Source organism: Vicia villosa, linkage group LG3 (genome assembly GCF_029867415.1).
Source record: "Vicia villosa cultivar HV-30 ecotype Madison, WI linkage group LG3, Vvil1.0, whole genome shotgun sequence".
In the NCBI taxonomy this organism is placed as follows: domain Eukaryota; kingdom Viridiplantae; phylum Streptophyta; class Magnoliopsida; order Fabales; family Fabaceae; genus Vicia; species Vicia villosa.
Genome location: NC_081182.1, coordinates 167,047,373 through 167,071,728, shown reverse-complemented (window position 1 = coordinate 167,071,728; position 24,356 = coordinate 167,047,373). Strand labels below are relative to the sequence as shown.

Below are 24,356 nucleotides of genomic sequence, written 5' to 3'. Positions count from 1 at the left end.
TTAGTGATTCCGGATCCAAACCGATCCTATGAGGTGTTCTGTGACGCTTCTAAGAAAGGTTTAGGTGGAGTATTGATGCAAGATGGTCAGGTGGTAGCCTATGCCTCTCGGCAGTTGAGATCTCATGAAGAGAATTACCCGACCCATGATCTTGAGCTTGCTGCAATAGTTTTTGCACTTAAAGTGTGGCGACATTACCTATATGGCGTTCACTTTGAAATGTTTAGTGACCACAAAAGCTTGAGATATCTCTTTGACCAGAAGGAGTTGAATATGCGACAAAGAAGATGGATGGAGTACCTCAAGGATTATGACTTTGAATTGAAGTATCATCCAGGAAAGGCCAACAAAGTGGCAGATGCATTAAGTAGGAAGGAATTTCGAGTTGCTGAGTTGATGATGTTAGAACATGGATTGTTGGAAAGGTTTCGAAATCTTAACCTTCGGTTTGAATGGACGCCCAATGGTGTGATGATTAGTAACTTGAGCATCCAGAATGAGCTACGAGAAAGAATTCGGATATCCCAAGGGTATGATGAGCGATTGCAAGCGAGCGAAGGCATGCCTGATTTTGTGAGAGCATCTGATGGAGTAATCTTGTTTAAGCAGAGAATGTGCATACCGAATGATTCTGAGTTGAGGCGTTTGATTCTTGATGAAGCACACAAGAGTAAATTTTCTATTCATCCTGGATCGACCAAGATGTATCAAGATTTGAAGAAGGACTTTTGGTGGCCAGGTATGAAGAAGGAGATTGCGGAATATGTAGCACAATGTCCCATTTGTCAACAGGTTAAGATTGAACACCAGAAGCCAGGAGGAATGTTGCAACCACTAGAGGTACCAACGTGGAAATGGGATTCTATCTCTATGGATTTCATTGTGGGTCTACCTCGTGCCCGAGGCGGACATGATTCTATATGGGTAATAGTGGACAGGTTAACTAAGTCTGCTCACTTTTTACCTGTAAAGACCACTCACAAAGTGATTCATCTCGCAAGGCTTTTCATAGCAGAGATTGTACGGTTGCATGGAGTGCCGTCCAGTATAGTGTCTGATCGTGATCCAAAATTCACTTCGAGATTTTGGAAGATGTTTCATAAGGAATTAGGGACTAGATTAGATATGAGCACGTCTAACCATCCTCAGTCTGATGGGCAGACGGAGAGGACAATCCAGACAATTGAAGATATGTTGAGAGCTTGCATTTTAGAAGAAGGTGGGAGTTGGAAAGATCGTTTGCCGTTGGTAGAGTTCGCTTACAACAACAGTTACCATGCTAGTTTGGGTATGGCTCCCTATGAAGCTCAATATGGGAGAAAATGTCGATCACCACTATGTTGGGCCGAAGTAGGGGAGAAAAGTATTCTTGGACCGGAGATTATACAAGAAACTACCGAGAAAGTTAAGATGATCCAAGATAATCTTAAGAAAGCCCAAGACCGACAGAAGAATTATGCGGGCAAGCGGAGGAGACCGTTAGAATTTGAAGTTGGTGATCATGTGTTTTTGAAGGTTACTCCAAGATTGAGGTTGGGAGGACCGTTCAAGACGCGTAAACTCAGTCCGAGATATGTGGGACCGTATCAGATTATGAGTCGGGTAGGTGAGGTGGCTTATCAGTTGGCATTACCACCTTCACTATCCAGGCTGCATGACGTATTCCACGTATCTCAGCTCCGGAAGTTCGTGCCCGACACTTTCCATCCTATCCTTCCGGATTCTGTTGAGGTAGAACCAGATCTTTCCTATGATCCTCAACCTTGCTGTATCTTGGAGCGTGCTAGCAAGTCCCTCCGGAGTAAGGAGATACCTATCGTGAAAGTGATGCGGGAATCCTATCCTCACTTGTTTTGGTAAGTTTCCTTTGAATTCGAGGACGAATTTTATTTAAGGGGGGGAGAATGTAATACCCGATATTATATTTATTCAATCTTTATATTTGCTAATATGATTAGTATGAAATAAGGTGGATAAATATGGTATATATATTTTTACTAATTGGTTTATGGGACTAGCTTAACCTATTAGTAGCAATAAGAGGGGCATATTAGTAATTTCACCCTTAAATAGAAATGGGGCATGTTTGGTTGCTCATCTTCTTTCTTTCTAAAAAACCAGAATTTTTGGTTAGAGAAGAAAAGGGAGAGAAGCGTGGAAAGAGAGGAAGAGGAGGAGGAGTCCCATCTTGGTCCAAGCTTCAACTCTGCATGTACCAGAATTCTGTCCCATACTTGTTCCCATCATTATCTCCATCTTGTTTCAGCTCTGTCATCGTCATCTTCTTCACTCCTAAGGTGAGTTCATAGTTAGTAACCTTGGGGTTTGCATGTGAGGGTTCAAATGGGGATTTAGGGGATGTGAGTAATATATGAATTAATACTGCTAATCATGATTAATCTGAAGTAATCCTTGCCTGCTATTGTCTCTGATTGTGTTTGTATACTCTGATTTCGTTAGAACTGAGTTGGAAATGTAGGGATTCATCTTAAAGCTTGGGACTGATATAGAACCCCTTAAATACGCAGAAAAATGGTTCTGGTTCAGTGTAACCGGTTACGGGTTTTGGTGTAACCGGTTACGCTGTTAAAAAACTGAGAATCTGGGCATTTTGCGTGACCGTAACCGGTTACGGTTCCTGGTGTAACCGGTTACACTGGGCGCAAAAGGAAAAAATTCAGCAGAAGGAAAAATTCATATCTTCTGTTTCGTACGTCCGTTCGACGCGTACTATATACCGTTAGAAAGCTATTTAAGTATACTATCTAGGAAAATTAGCCTCGGTGCTTGAATATTATTTTTCGGTATATCTGACACACCCTTGGTTAAGTGCGACACTGATAACATGTGGTTTATGTATGTTAGACTGAATGCACTTCATTATTTACAACTGCTGAGTTATATCATTATATGCTATGCATGAAAATATGATGACACCATCGTCTATGTTAAACGATGTGATTGATTGCTTTGTCTGTGACCTTGACTTTGTGTCATATTTTCGTATGCTTGAAACGAAACGGGCGGGGGGCTAGGTTGCGTTACATCCCGGGCTTTGTGACCAATGGGACAGCCCCGATCGCGTGATCTTGGGCTCACACCTGAGCTACCGTTGCTGTGTGCTTGTGAGGGTCTTGAGGCATTTCCCACTTGGCATTAACACACTTGCGTGCTCGGTATGGTGGCGTTATGCGGCCAAGTAGGCCTACGCATGACAGGTAAACCATCTCTAGTGGTGCCATGTAGGCTACATCACTAGGCTTCCGCCCGATGGACCCATGTGTCAATACGGCGTATTGTACTCAGTGTTAACACATGTGCGTGAAGATGGTTAATGGGACAATGACGCCAATTAGGCTAAGGTCATCTCGCGGCTGTTTAGGCTTGTGCGAACCCGTCTAATCATCTTGCGGTGTGCTTGTACGAGTCTCTTGACAATAGGCATGGGCATGATTCATCGAGGGTGTGTTTTTATAACCTAGTCGAGGCATTAACGCGTTTCTGGATTCCCTGTATATTGATGCGGGTTTTGCATACTTGGTTTCTTATATAATTGTACATTTGCATTATTCATCCAATGGCGGATGAATTGATTATTTGCTCCGTATTTGTACCGGAAGTAAGAATAACCCCGAATCAATGGTGGATTCGTTCATTTATAATATGTTCCCTTTAGATCCGAGTGGACTAGTAGGATAGGCGGACTCACTGAGATTTAGTAATCTCATCCCATTCCAATTATATTTTTTTCCAGGTGGTTCGAGACAAGATCGCGGTAAGGGAAAGATGGATTAGATCTCTTGGCGATGCTTGGATGTTTCTTTTAGTTCTTATCGTGCTTGCTAGTTTATGTATTTTGGACATGTACTATTATGATGTACTTGTATTTTGGCCATGATACATTCGGCTTTTGTATTCGTACACTTCTACCTTCCGCTGCAAAACATTATGTATTTGTTGTCTTATGAACCATTTATAATACTTTATGCATATTATTCTAGACAAATATGTGTGGGGTGTTACAGTTGGTATCAGAGCAGGTCGATCCTCGACTTTGCTAGGACGCATCATAATGCAGTACAATTCTGCCTCATATGTGTATAATCAGTATGATTCCTAATGTCTTATTTATGGTATTGAGCCTGATCAACTTGATTCCATGCGTAGGACAGACAGGGAGATGGCTGAGCAACGCAGAGGTCCCGGAAGGCCCAGAACTAGGAATGTGGAGCCCGAGCAACCGGCCGGAGGTGCAGGCGTGCCTTGGCAACAGATGATGCAGCAGATGATGCAGCAGAACCAGATGATGGCTCAAATGATGCAAGGCATGCAGGGACAACAACCTCCTACTCAAGCTCCCGTTCCTCAAGCTGCAGCTGGACCTGATTTTCGTGCCTTCTTCAGGATGGATCCCCCAGAGTTTGTTGGCGGACTTGATTCACTCTTGGCTCATGATTGGTTAGCTGGTATGGAGAGGGTGTTTCAAGCTATTCAGTGTACTGAAGAAGAGAAGGTGATCTTTGCTACTTAGAAGATGAAGGGACCAGCTCTTAGGTGGTGGAACACTGCATCCACTTGTTTCACCACTCAAGAGATTCCTAAGGATTGGCAACACTTCAAAGTGGCATTCTTGGAGAAGTATTTCCCTAATAGTGTGAGGACTCAGAAGGAAAGAGAATTCCAGAACTTCAAGCAGGGTGACATGTCTGTTTCAGAATATGCGGAGAAGTTCGAGGACTTGGCAGACTACTCCAGACAGGCTGTTTATGCTCCAGATGAACTATGGAAGATTGATCAATTCATGATGGGTTTGAGGGCCGACATTGCTCATAGTGTTTCCTAAAGAGAGTTCACCACTTATGCTGAATGTTTGAGGCAATGCTATGTTGCCGAAAACAGCTTGAAGAGGGTTCAAGAAGAGAGGAACCAGAACAAGGCTAATTTTAGGGAGCAAGGGAGATCTACTCAACACTTGAGGCCCCGTAACCCTCCATCAAAGAAGAAGCAGGTTTATGGTGACCAATCAGCTCAACCGCCTTATTGTCGCAAGTGTAATAGGAAGCACACTAGGGAGTGCCCCAACTCTTCAGTGACTTGTTACGAGTGTGGCGAGCCAGGTCACATATCCAGATTCTGCCCCAAGAGGAGAGCTTCTGGGAAGACTACCGGTCGAGTTTACACTTTGGATTCGAGGAAGGCTAAGGGAAACCATAATCTCATTGCGGGTACGTGTTATGTTAACAATCAACCTTTATGTGTTTTAGTTGATTGTGGAGCCACTCATTCTTTTATCTCCACCGAGTGCGTCTACCGACTTGGTTTGGAGGTTATTCCGTTACCTGAACCCATGATTATTTCTTCGGCAACGGATGATACTGTGGAAGCTCGACTGATTTGTAAAGATTGCTCGGTGTCTTTTAATGGTCGCGATTACCCAATTGATTTAATTTGTTTACCCCTCAAGAAGCTTGATGTGATTCTAGGGATGGATTGGTTTTCTCTTAACTCGGTGTACATTGGTTGCAAGGAGAAGGCCATATTCATTCCTGCTGAAGAGACTCCTTCCAATGATGCAATTACTAAATTGATAGAAGGTACAATCAGCACGGTTAATTATCTCTTTTCTCAAGAAAGATCCTTTCTTTTGGTTCTTTCCAAAGAACCTTCTGTGAGAGTTGAATTGTCGGAGATTCCGGTGGTATGTGAATTTCCTGATGTGTTTCCTGAGGATATCACTTCTCTTCCTCCAGAAAGGGAAGCGGAATTCTCAATCGATCTTGTTCCTGGAACAGCCCCAGTTTCCATCACTCCATATAGGATGTCTCCTATTGAACTCAGAGAACTGAAGCGCCAATTGGAAGAGCTTCTTGCTAAGCATTTTATCCAACCCAGTGTTTCTCCATGGGGAGCTCTTGTTCTTTTGGTAAAGAAGAAGGACGAAAGTATGCGCCTGTGCATTGATTACCGTCAGCTGAACAAAGTTACCATAAAGAACAAATATCCTCTACCACGGATTGATGACCTCCTAGATCAGTTGAAAGGAGCCAGTGTGTTCTCGAAGATTGATCTTAGGTCAGGATACCATCAGATCCGAGTGAAGAGTTCAGATATACCTAAGACTGCATTCAGGACTCGATATGGTCACTACGAGTTTTTAGTTATGCCTTTTGGTGTAACTAATGCTCCAGCAGTTTTCATGGATTACATGAATCAGATCTTTCAACCATATCTGGACCAGTTTGTAGTGATCTTCATTGATGATATTCTTGTGTATTCTCGTACTCCTGAAGATCATGAAGAACACTTGCGGATTATGTTATCTACTCTTCGAGGGAAACAGTTGTATGCCAAATTCAGTAAGTGTGAGTTTTGGCTATCCGAAGTAAGTTTTCTTGGTCACGTCATCTCAGGAGGAGGCGTAGCAGTGGATCCTTCTAAAGTAGAAGCAGTGGTGAATTGGGATAGGCCAAAGAGTGTGACTAAAGCCAGAAGCTTCTTAGGTTTGGCAGGTTATTACCGGAGATTTATCATGGGGTTGGCTAAGTTAGCCTTACCATTGACAAAGCTTACGCGAAAGGAGGTTGCTTTTGAATGGGATTCCGAGTGTGAACAAAGTTTCCAGAAACTTAAGAAGAAGTTGACTACTGCACCCGTGTTAGTGATTCCGGATCCAAACCGATCCTATGAGGTGTTCTGTGACGCTTCTAAGAAAGGTTTAGGTGGAGTATTGATGCAAGATGGTCAGGTGGTAGCCTATGCCTCTCGGCAGTTGAGATCTCATGAAGAGAATTACCCGACCCATGATCTTGAGCTTGCTGCAATAGTTTTTGCACTTAAAGTGTGGCGACATTACCTATATGGCGTTCACTTTGAAATGTTTAGTGACCACAAAAGCTTGAGATATCTCTTTGACCAGAAGGAGTTGAATATGCGACAAAGAAGATGGATGGAGTACCTCAAGGATTATGACTTTGAATTGAAGTATCATCCAGGAAAGGCCAACAAAGTGGCAGATGCATTAAGTAGGAAGGAATTTCGAGTTGCTGAGTTGATGATGTTAGAACATGGATTGTTGGAAAGGTTTCGAAATCTTAACCTTCGGTTTGAATGGATGCCCAATGGTGTGATGATTAGTAACTTGAGCATCCAGAATGAGCTACGAGAAAGAATTCGGATATCCCAAGGGCATGATGAGCGATTGCAAGCGAGCGAAGGCATGCCTGATTTTGTGAGAGCATCTGATGGAGTAATCTTGTTTAAGCAGAGAATGTGCATACCGAATGATTCTGAGTTGAGGCGTTTGATTCTTGATGAAGCACACAAGAGTAAATTTTCTATTCATCCTGGATCGACCAAGATGTATCAAGATTTGAAGAAGGACTTTTGGTGGCCCGGTATGAAGAAGGAGATTGCGGAATATGTAGCACAATGTCCCATTTGTCAACAGGTTAAGATTAAACACCAGAAGCCAGGAGGAATGTTGCAACCACTAGAGGTACCAACGTGGAAATGGGATTCTATCTCTATGGATTTCATTGTGGGTCTACCTCGTGCCCGAGGCGGACATGATTCTATATGGGTAATAGTGGACAGGTTAACTAAGTCTGCTCACTTTTTACCTGTAAAGACCACTCACAAAGTGATTCATCTCGCAAGGCTTTTCATAGCAGAGATTGTACGGTTGCATGGAGTGCCGTCCAGTATAGTGTCTGATCGTGATCCAAAATTCACTTCGAGATTTTGGAAGATGTTTCATAAGGAATTAGGGACTAGATTAGATATGAGCACGTCTAACCATCCTCAGTCTGATGGGCAGACGGAGAGGACAATCCAGACAATTGAAGATATGTTGAGAGCTTGCATTTTAGAAGAAGGTGGGAGTTGGAAAGATCGTTTGCCGTTGGTAGAGTTCGCTTACAACAACAGTTACCATGCTAGTTTGGGTATGGCTCCCTATGAAGCTCTATATGGGAGAAAATGTCGATCACCACTATGTTGGGCCGAAGTAGGGGAGAAAAGTATTCTTGGACCGGAGATTATACAAGAAACTACCGAGAAAGTTAAGATGATCCAAGATAATCTTAAGAAAGCCCAAGACCGACAGAAGAATTATGCGGACAAGCGGAGGAGACCGTTAGAATTTGAAGTTGGTGATCATGTGTTTTTGAAGGTTACTCCAAGATTGAGGTTGGGAGGACCGTTCAAGACGCGTAAACTCAGTCCGAGATATGTGGGACCGTATCAGATTATGAGTCGGGTAGGTGAGGTGGCTTATCAGTTGGCATTACCACCTTCACTATCCAGGCTGCATGACGTATTCCACGTATCTCAGCTCCAGAAGTTCGTGCCCGACACTTTCCATCCTATCCTTCCGGATTCTGTTGAGGTAGAACCAGATCTTTCCTATGATCCTCAACCTTGCTGTATCTTGGAGCGTGCTAGCAAGTCCCTCCGGAGTAAGGAGATACCTATCGTGAAAGTGATGCGGGAATCCTATCCTCACTTGTTTTGGTAAGTTTCCTTTGAATTCGAGGACGAATTCTATTTAAGGGGGGGAGAATGTAATACCCGATATTATATTTATTCAATCTTTATATTTGCTAATATGATTAGTATGAAATAAGGTGGATAAATATGGTATATATATTATTACTAATTGGTTTATGGGACTAGCTTAACCTATTAGTAGCAATAAGAGGGGCATATTAGTAATTTCACCCTTAAATAGAAATGGGGAATGTTTGGTTGCTCATCTTCTTTCTTTCTAAAAAACCAGAATTTTTGGTTAGAGAAGAAAAGGGAGAGAAGCGTGGAAAGAGAGGAAGAGGAGGAGGAGTCCCATCTTGGTCCAAGCTTCAATTCTGCATGTACCAGAATTCTGTCCCATACTTGTTCCCATCATCATCTCCATCTTGTTTCAGCTCTGTCATCATCATCTTCTTCACTCCTAAGGTGAGTTCATAGTTAGTAACCTTGGGGTTTGCATGTGAGGGTTCAAATGGGGATTTAGGGGATGTGAGTAATATATGAATTAATACTGCTAATCATAATTAATCTGAAGTAATCCTTGCCTGCTATTGTCTCTGATTGTGTTTGTATACTCTGATTTCGTTAGAACTGAGTTGGAAATGTAGGGATTCATCTTAAAGCTTGGGACTGATATAGAACCCCTTAAATACGCAGAAAATTGGTTCTGCTTCAGTGTAACCGGTTACGGGTTTTGGTGTAACCGGTTACGCTGTTAAAAAACTGAGAATCTGGGCATTTTGTGTGACCGTAACCGGTTACGGTTCCTGGTGTAACCGGTTACACTGGGCGCAAAAGGAAAAAATTTTCACATCTTCTGTTTCGTACGTCCGTTCGACGCGTACTATATACCGTTAGAAAGCTATTTAAGTATACTATCTAGGAAAATTAGCCTCGGTGCTTGAATATTATTTTTCGGTATATCTGACACACCCTTGGTTAAGTGCGACACTGATAACATGTGGTTTATGTATGTTAGACTGAATGCACTTCATTATTTACAACTGCTGAGTTATATCATTATATGCTATGCATGAAAATATGATGACACCATCGTCTTGGTTAAACGATGTGATTGATTGCTTTGTCTGTGACCTTGACTTTGTGTCATATTTTCGTATGCTTGAATCGAAACGGGCGGGGGGCTAGGTTGCGTTACATCCCGGGCTTTGTGACCAATGGGACAGCCCCGATCGCGTGATCTTGGGCTCACACCTGAGCTACCGTTGCAGTGTGCTTGTGAGGGTCTTGAGGCATTTCCCACTTGGCATTAACACACTTGCGTGCTTGGTATGGTGGCGTTATGCGGCCAAGTAGGCCTACGCATGACAGGTAAACCATCTCTAGTGGTGCTATGTAGGCTACATCACTAGGCTTCCGCCCGATGGACCCATGTGTCAATACGGCGTATTGTACTCAGTGTTAACACATGTGCGTGAAGATGGTTAATGGGACAATGACGCCAATTAGGCTAAGGTCATCTCGCGGCCGTTTAGGCTTGTGCGAACCCGTCTAATCATCTTGCGGTGTGCTTGTACAAGTCTCTTGACAATAGGCATGGGCGTGATTCATCGAGGGTGTGTTTTTATAACCTAGTCGAGGCATTAACGTGTTTCTAGATTCCCCGTATATTGATGCGGGTTTTGCATACTTGGTTTCTTATATAATTGTACATTTGCATTATTCATCCAATGGCGGATGAATTGATTATTTGCTCCGTATTTGTACCGGAAGTAAGAATAACCCCGAATCAATGGTGGATTCGTTCATTTATAATATGTTCCCTTTAGATCCGAGTGGACTAGTAGGATAGGCGGACTCACTGAGATTTAGTAATCTCATCCCATTCCAATTATATTTTTTTCCAGGTGGTTCGAGACAAGATCGTGGTAAGGGAAAGATGGATTAGATCTCTTGGCGATGCTTGGATGTTTCTTTTAGTTCTTATCGTGCTTGCTAGTTTATGTATTTTGGACATGTACTATTATGATGTACTTGTATTTTGGCCATGATACATTCGACTTTTGTATTCGTACACTTCTACTTTCCGCTGCAAAACATTATGTATTTGTTGTCTTATGAACCATTTATAATACTTTATGCATATTATTCTAGACAAATATGTGTGGGGTCATAAATGTATTTTGTGAAATGATATTTGCTAATCGAGTATGTTTTGACGGTATATGTGTGCTTTGTGAATTTGAACGCCTGAGTGGCAATTTTGGTGATGTATCCGTGTAGATTAATATAACCGGTGTGATGTGGATATGTGACCGAGTTATATTATTGTTGTTGTTGTGTAATCGAGTCGTTTGTATGCACGGCATAACATTTCAATACGTTAATGGCGGAATGCTGTTAACAGATGGCCTGCGGGCATTGGTTACTAGTAGGAGCTTAATGCTCGGTAACGGTATATTAGCCTGAGTGGCAAGAGGTCATCAGTGGGAGCTAAATGCTCGATGACGACAGCCTGCGGGCTTCCTGAGTGGAATAAAGTCCCAGCATAATGCTCGGCAAGGTGTATTTGTCATAATGACAAGGAGGAGTTTTACTCCGGATTTGGTACCACATGCATATGCATAGTCGAGTCTCATGCATCATCGTCTGTCTTTATAATTTATGTTATCATTCATGTGTTGCACTACTTATATATTGATTGTGGTTGACTTAGTGGATTACTTTGTTGTATGATTCTTGATGATACTTGTTGGCATTACTATATTTATCATGCTTTTCATTATGAATTATATTCTCACCCTTCTGCCTTAATGTTACCTACTCTTGGGTAATGTGCAGGTGATCCGCAAGTGTAGGTGCTCTTTTAGTAGTCGTCCGTTTTGGTGTCGTCCGCTCGTGATACGTAACACCTAGGGGGGATCGAACACTTATTTTGTAGATGATGCTTATAGGATCCTTTTGATGTATATTTGATCCTTTGGATGTATTCATATAATGCATTTTGAATACCTTATCATACGTTGTATTTTGGAGGAATGTTGTGGATATTCTGTTTACCGATGCACATATATAAGTATGAATACTATCAAGTGTTTATGAGAATCCTTCCTCTTTGATTATTTGTGTTACGCATCTTTTACGAGTATGTTATGTTTGGTGATGTGGTTACATAAGTGTAATACCCTAATTGTTTTTATGAATTTAATTTTATACTCTGATATTTGTACCTATATGTCTGGGTAGAATTGGGGTGTTACATGGCATATTAAATTCCTTTTCCATAGATTTCTTAAACTCCTTAAACATATTCTCACCATTACGGGTAAATATTAAATCATCAACATAAAGACTAACAATGAGAATACTACCTTTTTCACCAAGCTTCACAAACAAAGTGTGCTCATATGGACATCTCTCGAACCCTTCCTTGGTGAAATAGGATTCAATGCGACTGTACCATGCTTGTGGTGCTTGTTTAAGACCATACAATGCCCTTTTTAATATGCACACCTTCAAATCGTCACCCTTTTCACATAACCTTGTGGTTGATCAACAAAAACTTCTTCATTCAACTCTCAGTGCAAAAAAGTGATTTTTTACATCTAGTTGGTACACATTCTATCTCTTTTGGGCAACAAGAGCAATTACCATTCAAATGATATCCCATCTAGACACTGGTCTAAATACTTCAGTGTAGTCAAATCCATATTTTTTAGAGTACCCTTTGGTTACAAGTCTAACCTTATACTTCTCAACCTCTCCATTCTCATTCAACTTTGTTTTAAATATCCATTTCAGCCCAATATTTTTGCACCTGTTGGTAGGTTAGTCAACTCCCAAATATTATTATTTTCTATTGCCTGTATCTTTTTATTCATTGCAGCCCTCCTTAATTGGCAGCTTCAGTTTGACGAGATCTCTGCTTAAACCAGTCATTTCATCGTAATCCCAAGCGAAATAGTCCTTGAACTCTTTCAACAATTGGATCACTTTGATCTTGAGTTAAGGGATAATGTTGGCGCTGATATATGTTGGCCTTTTGGTCGCCCCTACGCCTATGTCTCTCTCTTTGAGGGGATCCTGCGCTAGCATCTTGGTGTTCTTCGCCAGTGAATCTTTTTTGAAACCCAAAGGCCCGTCATCATAGATGGCGTCGAGCCTCTGGCCTTGTACCTCATCTTGAACCTTATCAAGTGGTTCAGGATCGAAGTCTTTACCAGGACTTGTCAGTTGTCTTTTGTCATGTTTGGCTTCGACAACCATGTATTTTACTTCGGCCTCTAAGGTCGCTTTTTATCTTGTTTTTAGGTATATAGGTGTTTACGGTGATTTTCGGTAAACAACCGCTGGTCTTCCAAACTATAATTTATACTTTAGTTACTTGCAGGATCGACTAGATTGATCCTGGGACATAGTCAAACAATTGTCTTTTGATATAATTTGGTTCATATTTGTTGGGTTTTTGCTTCGAAACTCGTTTACAATGTGATCATATGACTAATCATGCTAAGTAAACTTGTTATACACGTAAATATAACTTCGAAAGAAACATAAAAGAAATGTAAACTGCAGAAATGTAAAATACAAGAATGTAAAGTGCAAGAATGTTAAATGCAGGAATGTAAAGTGCTTCGAATAAAAATCAAACGAAAGATAAAGTAATTGGAAAGATACTTGAATAAAGGAAAATACAACTGTATTTAAAGTGGTGTTGGTGTCATACGTACATTTCTCAGCGAACTCTTTCTCTTAACACTTGATACTTGAGTAATTTTGTGAGTGATTTGTACAAAATGAACACCCTGGATCCTGATATTAAGACCCTTATTTATACTAATTTCGACCCTAACGGTCCTACACTAACGAAATGCCACGTTGCTCACATGCATATGTCTCGAATCCCTGGGGCGCCATCTGTCCTTGTTCGGTTACACAGAATACTTCGAAATTCAAATTCTCCCGCCCAAGTTCTCTTTCGATACGTGGAAACGTGATCTAAAATGAATATTCCACGAAATACACAAAGCTTCAGTACCCCTGTATTTCGTGCAGAATTGTTTTTCCATCTGATGCTTTTGTGTAGTTGTGTTTTCTTTTGGGCCTAGGCCCTCATTCCAACAAAAAAAAAAATACACGAAAATTCTTAGGTAGACACAACTATAAAAAATAGTCTTACACACAATTGATCATAAGTTTTAAATTAATTAAATAATAAATACAAAATTGTCTCTCCTTTATTATCAGAACCATTCCATCCCATACATTTAATTAAAAAAGAAATTATAATTAAAATAAATTAAAATTTTCCTCTCTTCTTATTAGATGTGTTTATAAATATGAATTTAGTTGTGTTTCCATGCAAGAATTCCTCATAAATACATGCATAAAAATGTATAAGTCATGAATATAATATTTAGTATTTATTTAATTCAAACTTTTTTACTTTATATATATTATAAGCACACATGTTCTCATCTTATTGATATGAATAATCCTATTGTTCACATTTTAATAAAAAAAATGTAATTTTTTCCTTCTAAAATTATATATGATGGATATTTCTTTAGAGTTTTTTAAAATTAAAAGTGAAAGCGCCGTTTGACTATATCTTAAACATCATCATATATGTTATAAATACGTGTCAAAAATGTATATGTCGTAAATATAATATATATAATTAATTTAAATTTATTTTATTGCATGCATCTCAAAACATGAAAAACTCTAAAGAACATATTTTAATTAAAGCTATGTAGCTTTTCCTTCTAAAATCATATATGCTGGATGTTTTTTATATTTAAGAATTATTTAAAATTAAAAGTGAGAGCACCGTTTGACTATATTTTAATTAATTTTGAAATTTTATAATTTTTATATACATATGATATAATTATTTTTTAGGAAAAGTTTTAAATATAATATTTTATAATTCAAGTCTATTTCAACATGCATATATTAAAATATTTAAAGTGTAGTAAATCTTATTTAGTCTTTTTACACTTTCTTTCATATGCATCAATCAATGATATTTAATGTTAAAGATGAGTTCACCAAGTCTATATAAACATGCTTCTAAGTAACATATTCAATGAAAAAAAATGGAGACTTCAAGAAATTCTTCTGTGAAATTGGCATTTTTGTTGGCATTTTTAATCCTTGTATCAGGTCTAAACTTAATTTATTATTGGAAATTTTTTGATGTATTGTCTTTTATTTTTCACTTCGTATGCCAATAAACTTGTTCATATTTTTTTATACAACATTGTTCTTATTTTCTTGTATCATTTGTGTATGTAGATATGTATATGGAATCGCAGGCCATGAGAGTGAAAGAGGAGTTAGACTCAAACTGTAACACACCTCTAGATTGTATTAGACAAAGATTTCCCTGTCCACCCCCACTGATCGTATGTGTTGCCCACCATTGTGCATGTAGACACCTTCCACCAACATCAACCAATAAAACTCCTAGTCCAATACCTTCAATTACAAACTGAATAATGGATTAGTTGCTGTATTTGGATGAGAATAATACATAAAATCATAATAAGAAAGGGTGTGACTGCTTCATCTTTTGTATTCAACTCTTAGAAAAATAAGATGAAATTACTTGATTATCATAATTTGAATTATTTCATTTTCCAAGTTATTCAAATTGACTACATGTCAAATTTGTTTTGGAAATTATTGTTATTATTAATCCCAATTTTATGACCACATTTTGGGTTTATATGAAAAATGCAACACTCAATACACCATACAACAACAAAAAATTATAGTGCCTGTTTGTTTCAGTTTTAAAATGGATATTTTCTTTATAATTTTGAAAATAGATTTTTCAAAACCGTTTTTTTAAAATATTACAAGTTTTTTTATATTCATTTTTTCTAAAATGATTTTGACATCTTATAACATAAACATACATTATTCAAGACCAAAACTTAGTCAAAATCGTAATTTATTAAAAAATTGTATTTTAAAAATGATTTTTATGAAAATCTATTTGAAATAACTTCAAAATTAAGTAATTTTTTGAAATTTCGATATCCTAATTTTTTTCCCATAAATAGATGAGATATCCAAAATCACATTATAAAAATAACTATTCAAACAAAAATTTCATTTGAAACGTTTATAAAAAGTTTCTTTGTAAAAAAAAGTTTCATAAAATTATGAATTTGTTTGTTTCAGCTTTAAAAAAATAGATTTTTTTTATGTTTTTGAAAATAGATTTTCCAAAATTGTTTTTCAAAATATTAAAAAAAAAATTATACTCGTTTTTTTTTAAAATGAAACACTAATTTTGACATCCAATAACATAATCACACATTATTGAAGATCAAAACTTAGTCAAAATTACAATTTTTAAAAAAAGTTGTATTTTAAAAATAATTTTTATAAAATTCTATTTGAAATATCTTCAAAATTAAGTGATTTTTTAAAATTTTGATATCCAAATTTTTTTCATAACTAGATGAAATACCTAAAACCACATATTAAGAATAATTATTTAAACAAAATTTTCATTTGAAACTTTTATGAAAAGTTTCTTTGCAAAAAAAAATTTCACAAAATTACATAACACTATAAAAATTATTTTAAAAAAAAAAACAAACCAAAACAAATAAGTCCTATGTAACACTATAAAAATTATTTTTAAAAAAACCCAAAACAAATGGACCATAAATGTTCAAAATTTATTATTAAAAAGTACTTATTTAAAGTTCGTCAAACGGCCACCATAGTAAATTAAAGTTGAATTTTAAGGGAAACTAAAACGAAGTATGGAAAATTTTAAATGAAGGTAAAATCCAAAATATTTGATGTTACATCATTAAAAATGAATAAATCAAATAACTAGATAAACAAATTTTGAAATAACTAAGTCAGAGTGTAGAATCATTATACGATGATATGATATCTCAGCTTCGTTAGCATTCCACGACTATCACCTATCATTTCCGGTGCTTTACTAATTATTTTTATACAATAAGGATAAATAAACTTTAGACCAAAATCCATGGGAACAAACCATTAACAATATTTTCCTCATTAAAAATCGTATCAGAAAGTCCAAAGAAAGTAAAACTTACTCTCTCCGTCTTACCATAGGTATTTTCTTTCCAATTTTTATATGTTTTTAATTATTTTTCCTTTTAAAATATCAATGTGATATTTATTATTTATTTCCACTAACTTACTCTTATTTATTGTATTTTAATTCATATAACAACTCCACTATCAATTATAAATAAGGTTATTTTAGTAAATGATATTCGTTTTATCATTAAAATCAACATAATTAATATTTTTTTAAATGTGTGAAAATTACAAAGATGACATCGATTGTGAGCGAAGGGAATAGTAAAAAAGAAAAAGGTGCAAATCTAAATTGTTAAATAGAAAGTTAGTCACAATATCCACCGGGTAAAGAATACTAAAAAAAAATGTATTAACAAAAGAAAATCATGTCTTTTGGATTCGACCAAAGCCAAATCCACATTGGATTGAATTGCCTAACTAATAAGCAAAAAATTTCTTAATCCTATTAGAGTAAAAATGTTTCTTATTATTAAAGTGCAATCGGGGGCTTATAAAGCCGTACAAATAAAAAGAAATTAACCTAACTCACCCCACTAACATACACATGTGAGTCATGGGAAGACCAATTCAATCCTATCAGTACTCCTAATTAGTAGGAATTATTAACAAAAATAAATACTACTAAAATATGACACCTAAGCTAAGCACTTTCAACATTCCCTCCCTTAAACTAATAGCACTTATTGCTATCAATTTACATCAGGCATAAAACACATTCCCAGTAGTCCTAGCAGCTCTTAATTTTAATGGCCTTGTCATGATATCTGCTATTTGATGCTGAGAATTGCAATGAACTAGCTCTAATGTTCCATCTTTTATAAGATCACGAAGGAAGTGGAAAACGTCAATATGTTTACTTCGACCGTGCAACACCGGGCTCTTTGAAAGCTTTATTGTTGAGTTGTTATCACAGTACACAATGGTGCTTCCATGTTGAGCATGACCAAGTTTCTCAAGAATTCTTCGCATCCAACCACCTTTACAAGCACAAGAAGTTGCTGCAATAAATTATGCTTCAGTGGTAGATAAAGTCACCACTGGTTGTTTTTTAGAAGACCATGAGACAACACCTGAACTAAGCAAGAAAACATATCCAGAAGTACTCTTTCAATCATCCAAATCACCTACATAATCACTATCTGTGTAGGCCTCAAGCTTTTCAATTCCATACCTCTTATACATAATTCCCAAATTTATTGTACCATTGATATATCTGAGAATTCTTTTTATAGCCTGCATATGTAACTCAGTAGGACAGTTCATGAACCTGCTTATTAGGCTTAACACATACATTAGATCAGGTCTTATGGCTGCTAAATACATTAGAAAACCAACAATCTGCTTATATTTTGTAGCATCCACCTTCACACAATTTTCATCTTTAGTTAGCTTGCATCCAGGAGCAATATGGTTTCTTGACAAATTACTCTTCTCCATGCCAAACCTTTCTAACAATTCCAGAACATATTTTCTTTGACAAATAAAAATTCCTTCCTCATTTGGAATTACTTCAACTCCGAGAAAATAATGCATTTTACCAAGGTCTGGCATGTAACGCCCGTAAATGTGTTTTTCTGATTAATTGTGATGTTTGCTATATTTCCTAAATTTTACCGTTTTTGAGTCGAGTCAGTTGGTAAATATTAATTATGCTAATATTTTAATTATTACTTTCCATTTGTGTAATTATTATGTTTTGGGTGTTAATTGGTTAGAATTAATGTTTAGTAACATTTGGGCCAAAATTGGAATTAATGAGAGTTAAGTGGGTGAAAATGATAAGTAGAGAAATAGAAAGAGTTATAGAGAGAAAAAGAGATACTTTAGAGAAAAAGAAAGAAAACTTGTGAAGAGAAGAGAAAGAAGAGAAAAACAAAGAGAAGAAGAGAATTGTAGAAATCCAAACCAAGCTAGAATCAAGATTAACCAAGGTAAGGGGGTGAATCTAGTTTATCTTGATTGTATGATCCTTATAGTTTGTTCTTGTTCTTGTACATTTTCTATGCTTTGGCCAAAAATGTTAGGTTATGAGTTTTGTGAGTTTTGAAGTTATGAATATGATTTTGTGGTGTGTATGTGTTGTATGAAGATAGATATCTTCATTGATCATGGTTGCTTTACATTTCTCCATGTTTTATTATTGATGAAGGAATTATTAGGTTATTTACATTTAGTGAATGAACCATGAATCATTGGTTGTTAGCATGAATATATGGCATGTATGGATTGTGTAGGAGGTGTAGGGAAGTTTACATGAGGTTTTGAGATGGTTGATTTGGGTTTAGCAGGTCTGTTGCAGAACTGGTTTTTCTGAGTTTTCGCAGGTTCGCTAAGCGGCCCTGGGTCCGCTAAGCGGAAGAAGATATTTATGGAAATTTCGCAGAAACCGCTAGTGCGCCGCTAAGCGGAGCTTCTTGCATTTTTTTTTCATTTTGCTACTAGAATGTTCGCTAAGCGACCCGCTAAGCGGCCAGTGCTGAAACTTGTTTTTCCAAACTTCGTTTTGCTCTATCTTTTGAACCGGAGGTCATTTCTACGTGTTGTTCGAAGCGTTATGAAGCTTATTGAGCATGCTTTATGATAAAGAGGAGTGTATTGGTGGTTGAATGATTTTTCATAAATGTATTTTGTGAAATGATATTTGCTAATCGAGTATGTTTTACGGTATATGTGTGCTGTGTGAATTTGAACGCCTGAGTGGCAATTTTGGTGATGTATCCGTGTAGATTAATATAACCGGTGTGATGTGGATATGTGACCGAGTTATATTATTGTTGTTGTTGTGTAATCGAGTCGTTTGTATGCACAGCATAACATTTCAATACGTTAATGGCGGAATGCTGTTAACAGATGGCCTGCGGGCATTGGTTACTAGTAGGAGCTTAATGCTCGGTAACGGTATATTAGCCTGAGTGGCAAGAGGTCATCAGTGGGAGCTAAATGCTCGATGACGACAGCCTGCGGGCTTCCTGAGTGGAATAAAGTCCCAGCATAATGCTCGGCAAGGTGTATTTGTCATAATGACAAGGAGGAGTTTTACTCCGGATTTGGTACCACATGCATATGCATAGTCGAGTCTCATGCATCATCGTCTGTCTTTATAATTTATGTTATCATTCATGTGTTGCATTACTTATATATTGATTGTGGTTGACTTAGTGGATTACTTTGTTGTATGATTCTTGATGATACTTGTTGGCATTACTATATTTATCATGCTTTTCATTATGAATTATATTCTCACCCTTCTGCCTTAATGTTACCTACTCGTGGGTAATGTGCAGGTGATCCGCAAGTGTAGGTGCTCTTTTAGTAGTCGTCCGTTTTGGTGTCGTCCGCTCGTGATACGTAACACCTAGGGGGATCGAACACTTATTTTGTAGATGATGCTTATAGGATCCTTTTGATGTATATTTGATCCTTTGGATTTATTCATATTATGCATTTTGAATACCTTATCATACGTTGTATTTTGGAGGAATGTTGTGGATATTCTGTTTACCGATGCACATATATAAGTATGAATACTATCAAGTGTTTATGAGAATCCATCCTCTTTGATTATTTGTGTTACGCATCTTTTACGAGTATGTTATGTTTGGAGATGTGGTTACTTAAGTGTAATACCCTAATTGTTTTTATGAATTTAATTTTATACTCTGATATTTGTACCTATATGTCTGGGTAGAATTGGGGTGTTACATGGCATATTAAATTCCTTTTCCATAGATTTCTTAAACTCCTTAAACATATTCTCATCATTACGGGTAAATATCAAATCATCAACATAAAGACAAACAATGAGAATACTACCTTTTTCACCAAGCTTCACAAACAAAGTGTGCTCATATGGACATCTCTCGAACCCTTCCTTGGTGAAATAGGATTCAATGCGACTGTACCATGCTTGTGGTGCTTGTTTAAGACCATACAATGCCCTTTTTAATATGCACACCTTCAAATCGTCACCCTTTTCACATAACCTTGTGGTTGATCAACAAAAACTTCTTCATTCAACTCTCAGTGCAAAAAAGTGATTTTTTACATCTAGTTGGTACACATTCCATCTCTTTTGGGCAACAAGAGCAATTACCATTCAAATGATATCCCATCTAGACACTGGTCCAAATACTTCAGTGTAGTCAAATCCATATTTTTTAGAGTACCCTTTGGTTACAAGTCTAACCTTATACTTCTCAACCTCTCCATTCTCATTCAACTTTGTTTTAAATATCCATTTCAGCCCAATATTTTTGCACCTGTTGGTAGGTTAGTCAACTCCCAAATATTATTATTTTCTATTGCCTGTATCTTTTTATTCATTGCAGCCCTCCTTAATTGGCAGCTTCAGTTTGACGAGATCTCTGCTTAAACCAGTCATTTCATCGTAATCCCAAGCGAAATAGTCCTTGAACTCTTTCAACAATTGGATCACTTTGATCTTGAGTTAAGGGATAATGTTGGCGCTGATATATGTTGGCCTTTTGGTCGCCCCTACGCCTATGTCTCTCTCTTTGAGGGGATCCTGCGCTAGCATCTTGGTGTTCTTCGCCAGTGAATCTTTTTTGAAACCCAAAGGCCCGTCATCATAGATGGCGTCGAGCCTCTGGCCTTGTACCTCATCTTGAACCTTATCAAGTGGTTCAGGATCGAAGTCTTTACCAGGACTTGTCAGTTGTCTTTTGTCATGTTTGGCTTCGACAACCATGTATTTTACTTCGGCCTCTAAGGTCGCTTTTTATCTTGTTTTTAGGTATATAGGTGTTTACGGTGATTTTCGGTAAACAACCGCTGGTCTTCCAAACTATAATTTATACTTTAGTTACTTGCAGGATCGACTAGATTGATCCTGGGACATAGTCAAACAATTGTCTTTTGATATAATTTGGTTCATATTTGTTGGTTTTTGCTTCGAAACTCGTTTACAATGTGATCATATGACTAATCATGCTAAGTAAACTTGTTATACACGTAAATATAACTTCGAAAGAAACATAAAAGAAATGTAAACTGCAGAAATGTAAAATACAAGAATGTAAAGTGCAAGAATGTTAAATGCAGGAATGTAAAGTGCTTCGAATAAAAATCAAACGAAAGATAAAGTAATTGGAAAGATACTTGAATAAAGGAAAATACAACTGTATTTAAAGTGGTGTTGGTGTCATACGTACATTTCTCAGCGAACTCTTTCTCTTAACACTTGATACTTGAGTAATTTTGTGAATGATTTGTACAAAATGAACACCCTGGATCCTGATATTAAGACCCTTATTTATACTAATTTCGACCCTAACGGTCCTACACTAACGAAATGCCACGTTGCTCACATGCATATGTCTCGAATCCCTGGGGCGCCATCTGTCCTTGTTCGGTTACACAGAATACTTCGAAATTCAAATCCTCCCGCCCAAGTTCTCTTTTGATACGTGGAAACGTGATCTAAAATGAAAATTCCACGAAATACACAAAGCTTCAGTACCCCTGTATTTCGTGCAGGATTGTTTTTCCATCTGATGCTTTTGTGTAGTTGTGTTTTCTTTTGGGCCTAGGCCCTCATTCCAACAACAAAAAAATACACGAAAATTCTTAGGTAGACACAACTATAAAAAATAGTCTTACACACAATTGATCATAAGTTTTAAATTAATTAAATAATAAATACAAAATTGTCTCTCCTTTATTATCAGAACCATTCCATCCCATACATTTAATTAAAAAAGAAATTATAATTAAAATAAATTAAAATTTTCCTCTCTTCTTATTAGATGTGTTTATAAATATGAATTTAGTTGTGTTTCCATGCAAGAATTCCTCATAAATACATGCATAAAAATGTATAAGTCATGAATATAATATTTAGTATTTATTTAATTCAAACTTTTTTACTTTATATATATTATAAGCACACATGTTCTCATCTTATTGATATGAATAATCCTATTGTTCACATTTTAATAAAAAAAATGTAATTTTTTCCTTCTAAAATTATATATGATGGATATTTCTTTAGAATTTTTTAAAATTAAAAGTGAAAGCGCCGTTTGACTATATCTTAAACATCATCATATATGTTATAAATACGTGTCAAAAATGTATATGTCGTAAATATAATATATATAATTAATTTAAATTTATTTTATTGCATGCATCTCAAAACATGAAAAACTCTAAAGAACATATTTTAATTAAAGCTATGTAGCTTTTCCTTCTAAAATCATATATGCTGGATGTTTTTTATATTTAAGAATTATTTAAAATTAAAAGTGAGAGCACCGTTTGACTATATTTTAATTAATTTTGAAATTTTATAATTTTTATATACATATGATATAATTATTTTTTAGGAAAAGGTTTAAATATAATATTTTATAATTCAAGTCTATTTCAACATGCATATATTAAAATATTTAAAGTGTAGTAAATCTTATTTAGTCTTTTTACACTTTCTTTCATATGCATCAATCAATGATATTTAATGTTAAAGATGAGTTCACCAAGTCTATATAAACATGCTTCTAAGTAACATATTCAATGAAAATAAATGGAGACTTCAAGAAATTCTTCTGTGAAATTGGCATTTTTGTTGGCATTTTTAATCCTTGTATCAGGTCTAAACTTAATTTATTATTGGAAATTTTTTGATGTATTGTCTTTTATTTTTCACTTCGTATGCCAATAAACTTGTTCATATTTTTTTATACAACATTGTTCTTATTTTCTTGTATCATTTGTGTATGTAGATATGTATATGGAATCGCAGGCCATGAGAGTGAAAGAGGAGTTAGACTCAAACTGTAACACACCTCTAGATTGTATTAGACAAAGATTTCCCTGTCCACCCCCACTGATCGTATGTGTTGCCCACCATTGTGCATGTAGACACCTTCCACCAACATCAACCAATAAAACTCCTAGTCCAATACCTTCAATTACAAACTGAATAATGGATTAGTTGCTGTATTTGGATGAGAATAATACATAAAATCATAATAAGAAAGGGTGTGACTGCTTCATCTTTTGTATTCAACTCTTAGAAAAATAAGATGAAATTACTTGATTATCATAATTTGAATTATTTCATTTTCCAAGTTATTCAAATTGACTACATGTCAAATTTGTTTTGGAAATTATTGTTATTATTAATCCCAATTTTATGACCACATTTTGGGTTTATATGAAAAATGCAACACTCAATACACCATACAACAACAAAAAATTATAGTGCCTGTTTGTTTCAGTTTTAAAATGGATATTTTCTGTATAATTTTGAAAATAGATTTTTCAAAACCGTTTTTTTAAAATATTACAAGTTTTTTTATATTCATTTTTTCTAAAATGATTTTGACATCTTATAACATAAACATACATTATTCAAGACCAAAACTTAGTCAAAATCGTAATTTATTAAAAAATTGTATTTTAAAAATGATTTTTATGAAAATCTATTTGAAATAACTTCAAAATTAAGTAATTTTTTGAAATTTCGATATCCTAATTTTTTTCCCATAAATAGATGAGATATCCAAAATCACATTATAAAAATAACTATTCAAACAAAACTTTCATTTGAAACGTTTATAAAAAGTTTCTTTTTAAAAAAAAGTTTCATAAAATTATGAATTTGTTTGTTTCAGCTTTAAAAAAATAGATTTTTTTTATGTTTTTGAAAATAGATTTTCCAAAATTGTTTTTCAAAATATTAAAAAAAAATTATACTCGTTTTTTTTTTTTAAAAATGAAACACTAATTTTGACATCCAATAA

At 36.1% G+C, this 24,356-nt stretch overlaps 2 long non-coding RNA genes across 2 annotated transcripts; both read left to right on the top strand.

Moving 5' to 3' along the window:
• The first annotated feature begins 14,577 nt into the window (after positions 1-14,577).
• On the top strand, positions 14,578-15,074 carry LOC131656888 (uncharacterized). The gene is made up of 2 exons (XR_009300359.1): positions 14,578-14,655; positions 14,788-15,074. It is a non-coding gene; the product is annotated as an uncharacterized LOC131656888 (long non-coding RNA).
• Positions 15,075-23,134: 8,060 nt separating this feature from the next.
• On the top strand, positions 23,135-23,620 carry LOC131656887 (uncharacterized). Its single transcript, XR_009300358.1, has 2 exons — positions 23,135-23,201; positions 23,334-23,620. It is a non-coding gene; the product is annotated as an uncharacterized LOC131656887 (long non-coding RNA).
• The last annotated feature ends 736 nt before the right edge of the window (positions 23,621-24,356 follow it).